This window comes from Hordeum vulgare, chromosome 7H (assembly GCF_904849725.1).
Source record: "Hordeum vulgare subsp. vulgare chromosome 7H, MorexV3_pseudomolecules_assembly, whole genome shotgun sequence".
Classification (NCBI taxonomy): Eukaryota; Viridiplantae; Streptophyta; class Magnoliopsida; order Poales; family Poaceae; genus Hordeum; species Hordeum vulgare.
This window is the reverse complement of record NC_058524.1, coordinates 606,163,925-606,175,751: the sequence shown is the minus strand read 5'-3', so window position 1 is coordinate 606,175,751 and position 11,827 is coordinate 606,163,925.

Sequence of the window (11,827 nt, the reverse complement as noted above, 5' to 3'; positions counted from 1 at the left end):
TTGGGCTGTCCCACCAGCCCACTAAGGGCTGGTGTGCCACCCCCAAGGCCTATGGGCTTCCCCGGGGTGGGTTGCCCCCCCGGTGAACTCCCGGAACCCATTCGTCATTCCCGGTACATTCCCGGTAACTCCGAAAACCTTCCGGTAATCAAATGAGGTCATCCTATATATCAATCTTCGTTTCCGGACCATTCCGGAAACCCTCGTGACGTCCGTGATCTCATCCGGGACTCCTAACAACATTCGGTAACCAACCATATAACTCAAATACGCATAAAACAACGTCGAACCTTAAGTGTGCAGACCCTACGGGTTCGAGAACTATGTAGACATGACCCGAGAGACTCCTCGGTAAATATACAATAGCGGGACCTGGATGCTCATATTGGATCCTACATATTCTACGAAGATCTTATCGTTTGAACCTCAGTGCCAAGGATTCATATAATCCCGTATGTCATTCCCTTTGTCCTTCGGTATGTTACTTGCCCGAGATTCGATCGTGAGTATCCGCATACCTATTTCAATCTCGTTTACCAGCAAGTCTCTTTACTCGTTCCGTAATACAAGATCCCGCAACTTACACTAAGTCACATTGCTTGCAAGGCTTGTGTGTGATGTTGTATTACCGAGTGGGCCCCGAGATACCTCTCCGTCACACGGAGTGACAAATCCCAGTCTCGATCCATAATAACTCAACTAACACCTTCGGAGATACCTGTAGAGCATCTTTATAGTCACCCAGTTACGTTGCGACGTTTGATACACACAAAGCATTCCTCCGGTGTCAGTGAGTTATATGATCTCATGGTCATAGGAACAAATACTTGACACGCAGAAAACAGTAGCAACAAAATGACACGATCAACATGCTACGTCTATTAGTTTGGGTCTAGTCCATCACATGATTCTCCTAATGATGTGATCCCGTTATCAAGTAACAACACTTGCCTATGGCCAGGAAACCTTGGCCTTCTTTGATCAACGAGCTAGTCAACTAGAGGCTTACTAGGGACAGTGTTTTGTCTATGTATCCACACAAGTATTGTGTTTCCAATCAATACAATTATAGCATGGATAATAAACGATTATCATGAACAAAGAAATATAATAATAACTAATTTATTATTGCCTCTAGGGCATATTTCCAACAGCTCCGGCGCGGCGGAAGGGAGGAGGGAAGTGCGCGGGGGAGTTGCGTGCGGCGCGACGTGGGGAAGGTGCGAGGCGGCGCCGGCGAGTGGGTGACCGAGTGCCATCGAGGAGGGCGAAGACGGGACTGCGGGTTGTGTCGGGGAATAACAAAGGGTGTTTTTGCAAATTTCACGTGATGACAACTTTTTTCGGATGGAGGGAGTATTATATTATGAGTGTCAATGAACCAATTAACCCCATAAACTGGTGCTCAAGATGCCGCATGTAATATATATAAATATTATCTTTCTTTTGTTATAATTTGGTAGCCATTTTGAATGCTTTATTGTGGATCATGTTATAACGAGTATAGTACGAAATTTGAATGCACTGCAATTAAAAGGTGTCATTACAGGTTGCAGTTTATGTTACTTTTGTGTGAGGTGTGATAGTTTCAAGGTTAGTAATCCTTCCAGTGCTAACTCTTGTACTTATAAGTCACTGTAAGACACAGAATGTTTAATTACTGTCGTTCTCCTTTTGAATTTTACACGCTATTTCTATTTATTTAATTGAAGTGCATGTTGGATGCACCAAAAAACACCGTGTAGAGTACATTTACTTAGATAATGGTAATAGTTTGTGGGATGTGCTGCGTGACTCAGGAAGTTCTCCTTTGAAATCTCTAAATAAAGCAACCTGGTGTAGTATTTATCCAATTGTTATAAGAAGAAGGATCCTGGGAAGAAGGCAGGCAGAACCCGACGCGGAGGAGGGGGCATCAAAAGTGGGTGCCAATGGGGAGGAGGCCATGCCGGAGCCTAGGTTAGCAATCATTTTCACTCATAGGGAGACCTCATACGCATTTTCACTCATAGGGTGACCTTGTTGCTACATGATTGCATGGATGCCGACCACGCGCTATTCAATGTGTGTCTTCGTTGACCTCTCTGCCTACAAGGTTTCTCATCACAGGAGATCTGTTTTTGGCTTGGATTATGTGAATATGACTGCGTCGTAATGCAATCATGGTGCCTCTGTATATGTTATTTGAAATTCCAGTTTAATCTAATTCGTTTTATTTTATTAGCATCCATGTAGTTCTGTAAGTGCATCTAGTGCCCCTTAGTGATTTTGGTGGTTTGAAGACTTATAGGTTAAGTATCTAATGTGTTTATAAGTGTACACAGGATCTATAAGTCATTGAGGAGTTTGAGATATTTGAAGAATATCGACCCCTAAACATATATGTCTTCAGTTGAAGAAATTGGTCTGAAGCTGAAGAAATGAATCGCGAAGAATTTGCGATGAAATTGATATTCCTCATGAAGATATTGATATTGAGAAGATCGGTGGTTCCTGAAGAAAATCCTTCTGAAGAAATTGAAGCGTGAAGATTTTCGCTTTCTGTTTTACTTTCTTCGCATTTGATGAATAGGAACACCGTACTGTTAAAGGGGGTCAAAGTAACACTATGGAATGGATTTCCTCATGATGCTCAACCCAAGCCAAATCCTACCAAAAGCCTCAAGTGAGGAATATGAGTGACATGAGGACTCTCACAGTTGAGGGTCCCGACCATTTCGATAAGCCACGCCAAGTCACTGATCTTATCCACTCCAACGGTCATATTATTTAAGGGCATTAATGTCAAATCATGTCGGGATGCTCCCAGGCTATAAATAGCCGCCCCCCCCACAACCACTAGCTGGTTGGCTGCTCCATTCGTAACTGACACTTGTCATAAGAGCAACCCAAATTCCTCAGAGCTTTCGAGAGTTATTCATCAGTGAGGAAATACACCACCCATCGAAACCACAAACCAAAACTAGTGATTGAGCATCACTGAAGAAGTTGTTCCTGTGTGGGACTGAAGCCTTTTACCTTCGAGGACTGTGCATCCTCCATACGGTTAGGCGTCATGGTCTAGAGCAATCCAGCAGTCAACTGTGGATCGCCGGGTGACCGAGTTTGTGAGGGTTTGGAAGTCTGCCCTGAAGACTTACCACGAGTGTTGGGCGAGGACTGTGTGTCCTTAGCTCAAGGAGAATACGGTAGGGACTGTGTGTCCCGGGACTGGGTGTCCTTTGGTTTCAATACCAAGCCGCTCCAAACCAGATGTACAACTGTCACAGCAGTTGAAACTGGGTCATCAACAACAGTCTTCATCAAGAATCGGGTTCTAATTCCTCAACTCTTTATATTCTCTGTATTATGTGTTGATGACTTTCACTGTGACTGTTTGAAGAATTTGCTGAAGACTTTCTCCGAATTTCCTCAACCCCAAATTCTTCACAATAGTTAATCATCATCTGTATTCTGCGTGCCTGCTTACTGTGCAATCTGTTTTCATAATCTTCACTCTGTAATACTGCTGTTGTGAACGATTGCACGACTGATCCTTAACTGTTTCCGCTGTAAGTTAGTCATCAGTGAGGAATTTCCTCAAAAGGAATTTCCTCAGTGATGAAATTCTAAAAATCTCCTATTCACCCCCCCTCTAGTCGATATAACGCACTTTCAATTGGTATCAGAGCAAGGTACTCCCTTGTTCTGTGTGATTTTGGTTTAACCACCTGGAGTTTTAGTTATGTCGATTGCAGGCATATTTAAGGTGACTGCAGCATGTCCTACCTACGAGGGAAAGAATTTTCCCTTCTGGAAGAACAAAATGCAAATGCATCTACAAGCTATAGACAATGATCTCTGGTATATTGTGGAAAATGGTGTCCCCATCATTTCTGCTAGTGTCACTGCAGCTGATGTGAAGAAATTCAAGCAACTCGATTCTCAAGCGAAGAACATCATCTGTGGTCATCTGAGCCCTGGCCAGTTTGGAAGAGTAAGTGCCTTAGGCTCTGCAACACTGATCTGGGAGAGACTGTGCAAGGTAAATGAAGGAGTATCAACCCAACGCGACTCTCGTGTTGATATTCTTCGCAATCTCTTCAATCGCTTCAAGAGACATGACAATGAAAGCTGCCAAGACACCTTTGATCGCCTCACTGACATATCAAATGAACTGCAAGCACTGGGAGCTCGAGACATCACTGATCACGAAGTTATGAAGAAACTGCTGAGATCTTTGGATTCTTCATTTGACACTTTAGTTCTGATGATTCAAGAAAGACCAGACTACAAGATGCTAGATCCTGCTGATATCCTCGAAAGGCTAAATACTCATGAATTCCAGCTAGAAGAAAAGAGAGATCTATATGGACAAAGCTATTCCAGACCACGTGCACCGAAGGCAAGAGCAATTTCCTCATCTGAAAAAGAAGACACAGATGACAGCAGTTGTGACCCTGAAGAATTTGGTCAGGAACTTGCAATGCTTGTGAGGAAATTCCAGAGATTTACACGACGAGGCCAGTTCGGTAAATCATCAAGAAGAGACATGAGGAAATCAGAATCTGCATCTGAGGACTACAAGAAACGGACCTGTCACAAGTGCAAGAAATCAGGTCATTACATTGCTGATTGTCCTCGCTGGGGAAAGGAATCAAAGAAGAAGAAATACAAGGATGACAGTTCTGATGACTCAAAAAAGAAGAAGAAATCTTCAAAATCCTCATCTTCAAAGTCCTCCTCACACAAGAAGACTAGCTTCAGAAAGGCTCGGGCACTTATTGGCAAGGAAATGGATTCCGAGGCAGAATCAGAAGAATGTGATGATGAAGAAGGCTCTGGAGAAGATTCAGAATCCGGACAGGCTAGTCTTGCACTAGCAACCAATTTCGTCAGCAAGTCAATCTTCAATCTTGAAGAAAATGAGTGCACCATCCATACTGATGACTATGCTGATGACTTCGCTCCAACCTATTGCTTCATGGCAAAAGGTTCAAAGGTATCACATAATGCCTCCTCCTCTGATTCAAGTGACTGTGAACATGATGATTACAAAAAACCCAGTTATAGTAAACTTGCCATCATTGCCACTAAACAACAAACTGCTCTGGAAAAGCTTCAAAAACTGCTAGACAAAAGTGATGATCTGTTGAATGATGAAATGAATCTTAATCAAATCCTCGCTGATGACATGAAAAATCTTCAGTCTAGATTTGATATTCTTCAGGATCATTATGATACACTCCTCACTGATCATGAGAAGCTTTCCTACGAATTTCTTCAAAGGAAGCTTGATCTTGAGAAGCTGAGGATGTCTTATGATGATCTTCGTATGGAAAATGATTCATTACTAGCTCAACAGATCAGCACTAGTCAAGTTGAATTTATTCCTCCATGTCTTAAATGCATTGATCGTGAAACTGCTAATTCTTCACCAGAATCTTCAAATGCTACCACTGCTACAAATACTTCAACTGCACCTGTTGTGTCTATTTCCTCACTTGAGGAAAACACAAATGTCACTGATGAAAATGCAGGGTTGAAGGAATTGTACGTGACAGGCATGTACAAAAGCCTCAAAGGACATCAAATCCTTTGTGATGTGCTCAAAAAGTAGATCTTGAACAGGAACCCGAGGAAAGAAGGAATTGCCTTTGAGAGGAAATTGAATGCTGATGGATCTTATTGGAAACCTGAGCAGTATCCCAAAACCTCATGGGTTGCTGCTACTGGGCCTCCTTTTGATCCATCTAATCTAACTGGCTTCTCATGTGAATTATCCTATTCCTCAGATGAGTCATTTGATTCCAACTATAAACTGTTCAAAAATCAATCTGGTGAAGTATTTGCTCGATATGTTGGAACTAACTGCAGGAATGGCCCTCCTCTGAGGAAAATCTGGGTTCCCAAAAGTTGTCTTGAAAATCTTCAAGTGAATGTCCTCATGACATCACCTCTGAAGAATCTGAACCCCAGATCAAATTCCTCAGGAGGACCAAAGTCTTCAAGAGGATCAAAATCCTCAACTGGTCAAAATTATGCTCGTACCCATGCTTATGCGTCTAACATGCAGGGAAACTACAAGGAATATGATTATGAGTGCTACACCTCAAATCATTATATTCATAAATCCTCAAACCAGTTCTCTGCATACTCATATGAGTACTTTAACCCCCCTACTGTTAAGAGAAGTGCATTAGCTTCAATGCCACCTTTCTCATATGGTGCTCGCAGGATGATGATGAACGCTTTGCCACCCCTTCATATGTGGGTGGTGAAGAAATCAAACTAATCACTTATGCAGGTCAGGTCTCCAGATGAAAATCATCATCTGAAGAATTTGCTGGAGACCTGAGGAAATGCTTGATAGGACGCAAGCTAATGATTGATGAAATAGAAATATTTCACATGTCCTTACATTTATGATGAAATCACTGAACTGATGAAATTAGTATCATATTCTTCAAATCTGAAGCATATGAGATGGTAAGCTGTACTAATTCATCTGCAGGATGACAAACCCAAAAATACTGAGTGGGTTCTCGATAGTGGCTGCACACATCACATGACTGGTGATAAAAGCCTACTGATGAATATGCCACTAACTCCATCACCTCTGAAGCAAATCACATATGCTGATAAAGGTAAAAGCAAGGTATTGGGACTTGGCAAAGTAGCTATTTCCAAGGATAGGCATATGGACAAAGTGATGCTTGTTGAATCCCTTGGTTTTAACCTCATGTCAGTCTCGATGCTTTGTGATCTTGATATGATTGTTATCTTTGGTAGATATAGATGTGTAGTCATCATGGAATCTGACAGATCCAAAGTCTTCGAAGGTGTAAGAAGAGGGGATTTGTACATTGTTGACTTCTCTACAGGTCCTCAACCAGCCACTTGCTTACTAGCAAAAACCTCAGAAGGATGGCTGTGGCACTGAAGACTAGGCCATGCAGGCATGAGGAATTTGCACACACTTGCAAAGAAGAAGCATGTCATTGACATCGAATCAGTCAAATTCCTCAAGGATCATCTCTGCGGTGCCTGTGAATCTGGGAAAATGACCAGATGCAAGCATCCCTCTAAAACCATCATGACTACTACACGTCCATTCGAATTGCTTCATATGGATTTATTTGGACCTACTCACTATGCCACACTAACCAATGCAGCATCTTTATATGGCTTTGTCATAGTTGATGATTATTCCAGATACACTTGGGTGCATATCATAGTGTATAAAACTGAAGTGCAGGAAATCTTCAAACGATTTTCTTCAAGGGCCTCGACGAACTTTGGCATCAAGATCAAACATATAAGGAGTGATAATGGAACCGAGTTCAAAAACACTGGTCTTGATGATTATCTTGATGAACTTGGTATTACTCACGAATTGTATGCTCCTTATACTCCTCAGCAGAATGGTGTCGTCGAAAGAAAGAACAGGACTCTGGTTGAAATGGCAAGAACTATGCTTGAAGAATATCAGACTCCTCGTCGCTTCTGGCCTGAAGCAATCAACACTGCATGTCATATCATCAACAGGGTATATCTTCACAAATTCCTCAAGAAAACCTCATATGAACTCCTCACTGACAAGAAACCCAATGTAAGTTATTTCAAAGTCTTCGGTGCAAAATGCTGGATTAGAGATCCTCATCATAGCTCAAAATTTGCACCTAAGGCACATGAAGGTTTTATGCTCGGTTATGGAAAGGACTCGCACACCTACAGAGTCTTCAACAACTATCACAACAAAGTTGTTGAGACTGTAGATGTGCGGTTCGATGAAACTAATGGCTCGCAAAGAGAGCAATTGCCTTTTGATCCAGATAAGCTGTCTCCTGAGGAAGCGATAAAGCTTAAGCCTACTGAAGACATTGTCCCCACTGAGGAAATTGGTGAAGAAACAATCCCCACAGCTGATGAAAACCAAGAAGATGCTCCTGAGGAAATTGCAACAACACCACTTCTTCAGCCCAGACAAAATCCTCAACCAGCTCATCCGAGGATTGCAAATGAAGTAGAACTTGACAAAATCCTCAACGACATCAACGCGCCAGGTCCTCTCACTCGCTCAAAAGCTTCACACTTAGTCAACTTTTGTGGGCATTTTTCTTTTGTATCCATCACAGAACCCTCAAAAGTAGTTGAGGCTTTTCTGGAACCGGAGTGGATCCAAGCCATGCAAGACGAACTTCTTCAATTCAAGCTGAATGACGTATGGGAGCTCGTCAAACGACCAGATCCTCGCAAGCATAACATCATCGGCACCAAGTGGATTTTCCGAAACAAGCAAGATGAGGACGGTCAAGTGGTGAGGAACAAGGCACAACTTGTAGCCCAAGGCTACACCCAGGTTGAAGGAATAGATTTTGATGAAACTTTTGCACCTGTTGCTAGACTTGAAGCTATTCGAATTCTACTTGCTTATGCTAATCATCATAACATCATCTTATATCAAATGGATGTGAAAAGTGCATTCCTCAATGGTAAGCTTGAGGAAGAAGTATATGTTGCTCAGCCCCCAGGTTTTGAGGATCCAAAGAATCCAGACAAAGTCTTCAGACTCAAAAAGGCTCTCTATGGCCTCAAGCAAGCCCCTCGGGCATGGTATGATACATTGAAGGAATTCCTCATGAAGAAAGGCTTCAAACCTGGTTCACTCAATCCAACTCTTTTCACAAAATCTTATGATAATGAGCTGTTTGTATGTCAAATATATGTTGATGATATCATATTTGGCTGTACTGACAAAAGATATAGTGATGAATTTGCCTACATGATGAGTGAAGAATATCAGATGTCTATGATGGGGGAGCTGAAATTCTTCTTAGGTCTTCAAATTCGTCAACAAAGCAATGGAATCTTCATATCACAGGAGAAATACCTCAAGGATGTTCTGAGGAAATTCGACATGCATGAATGCAAAGGTGCCAAGACTCCAATGCCTACCAACGGTCACCTCGGCACTGATGAAAATGGTAAAGATTTCGATCAGCAGGTATACCGTTCTATGATTGGCTCTTTATTGTATCTATGTGCATCTAGGCCAGATATAATGCTTAGTGTTTGCATGTGTGCATGTTTTCAAGCAAAACCGAAGGAATCACACCATAAGGCTGTGAAACACATTCTTCGATACTTAACTCACACACCAGCACTAGGATTATGGTATCCCAAGGGCTCCAATCTTCATCTGGTAGGGTATTCTGATTCAGACTATGCTGGTGACCGTGTGGATCGCAAGTCAACATCTGGCACATGCCATTTCCTCGGAAGATCACTAGTTTGCTGGTCCTCAAAGAAGCAGAACTGTGTATCACTCTCCACTGCCGAAGCTGAGTACATTGCTGCTGGTTCTTGTTGTGCTCAATTGCTATGGATGAAGCAAACCCTCAAGGACTACGGCATCAACATGAAAAATGTGCCTCTCTACTGTGACAATGAGAGTGCTATCAAGATTGCCTACAACCCAGTGCAGCACTCGAAGACCAAGCACATCCAGATTCGTCATCATTTTCTTCGGGACCATGTCCTCAAGGGCAATATCCTCATCGACCATGTGAAGACTGATGATCAACTGGCTGATATCTTCACTAAGCCCTTCGATGAGAAAAGGTTTTGCAAGTTGCGGTGTGAGCTAAATATCTTAGAGTCTTCAAATGTTTTGTAAAAACATGCACACATCCTAACACTTATGCAAAGTTGATGACTTAGATGTGCAACACATGATGAAACGATTTTCTTCAACCAATGAAGAAAGTCACTCTGAATGTGAAGAAATTAACGAAGAAATTGATTCTCAGGGCCCTACGACAATTGTACGCGGCGTCTGTAATCAACATTCTTATATGGTGGGTAACGCCACCGCCCAATGTGAAATTCCTCAAGTTGATTTTCTTCTAATGATCAATTTCCTCACAATGCATTTTTCTTCAAAATAGCTGTTCTTCATTGTGATGATCTATTACAAAATCTTCAAAAACACTTGATGACTTTCATTTGCCTAGGTAGACTGTGATTTCTAGTCATCAACAGCATTCACTTATTGCTAATTCTTCAAGTTGATGTTTCTGCTAAGTGAATGTGATCGGACCCTACTTTCCCTCTATGTTATACTTATCCAGTCTATTCAATTCTTCATATGCGTTCTACTTGAAACTTTGTTCAAAATCCTCACCGCATCCTTGTCAGCTGATGATTTTGTAACGAAAATCCTCAAAACTTCAAAAATTGTTTTCTTTAAAAAGAACAGTAACTGAATTCCACTTCCCACGATCGGATAACCACGATCTCCACTATCTCCACCACATCGTACGGGAGCTACACGTGTCCTGCGGAGACGTAGAGGCAAGGGCTATTCGGTCCGAAACTTTCGCGCCAAACAGTAACTTTCGGGCTATAAATATGTCCTTAACCCCTTCAGTATCTTCTTCTTCGCCTCATCGCTCTCCTGCCATCACTCTCTCCATCGAACCCTAGCGCCACCGCTGATTGTCTTATCGCCGGCAAGGAAGAGCTTCACTGCCTCAACCTTTCCGCCGCCAGGATCACGCCGGAGTCGAAACATCTACGTCCACCGCCGTCGTAGACGTCCTCTGCTGCCAAGTTAGGGTGCATTGGACACTTGACCGAAGAAACTCTCCAACACCACCTTTTGTGTTCTTCGCTCGCACCTTCTAGGGTAAATATACTCCATTTTTACAGCAGCTCAGATCTGAAATTTTACCTCTCCCATATGAAATCTGTTTTTCCTCAAGATACGATGCGCACATGATTCCTCAAACACTATCCATCACCACAATCATTGATGAACTAGCTAAGCATCTAAGATTTTCACGAGATTCCTCAATTGTGCGAATTTTCGGATCTGTACAACTCTGAAACCCAAGAACAGTATGCTTATGCAAATTCCTCAACCACTGGTTATATTCCTCAAACTGTCAAACTTTTTCATTTTCTTCAAGTCTGAGAACGCATATGACCTCTCCAAATTCCTCGCAACTATACTCTGTTCACAGGTACACACATGTCAGCTGATGAATCTCTCGGTTCTCATCACATTAACTCATTTGCAGTGTTTCTGGAAGAAACTCTTCAAGGCTCATCAGAATCCTCAAGAGTTCAAAATCATCAGCGAATTCCTCGTCTGAAGAAAATGGAGGAAGAAAGGAAAGAGAAGGGAGGAAAGAAACTGGAGCAGAACACATCTGTTGATATCCCTGATGACATATACATGGACTATTGCACCCCTGATGATGAACCTGAGACTATGCCTAAAAGAAAGATTAGGTTGCAGAAAATAGAACGCAGATGGGCAAAGGAGTGGAAGGAGTACAGGTTTGTGACTCCAAAAAATGCGAAGAAATTCGCTTTGAAGCCTCCTGGCAGAAGGGCCCCACTTGAGGATCATCAAGTAGCTCATCCCTCAAGTCTTATGACACTTGATGACTACCCAGATGAAAAGGAAAGGCATCTGGCCAAGCTCAAGAAGCAAGCTGAAACAGCAGTGAAGAAATTTCATGAATCCTCAGTTGCTGCCTCCGGTGCTGCTCATTCCTCAGCAGCAGAAACCTCAGGCTCCGAGATTCCTCAACCACAGTCTGTGCCAACAAAGCCAAAAGCTTCAAAGCCTCAAGAGAAGGTTGCACAGACTTCTGTCACCAAACCCTCAGCTCCAAAACCCTCAGCTCCAAAACCCTCGGTTCCAAAACCGTCAACTCCAAAACCATCAGCGCCAAAACCCTCAGCACCCATCTCATCTACACCAAAGTCCTCAGCTCCACCTCCAAAGCCAGTACAGAAGAAAGTCATGAAGACTACGACTGCCAGCTCCAGCTCC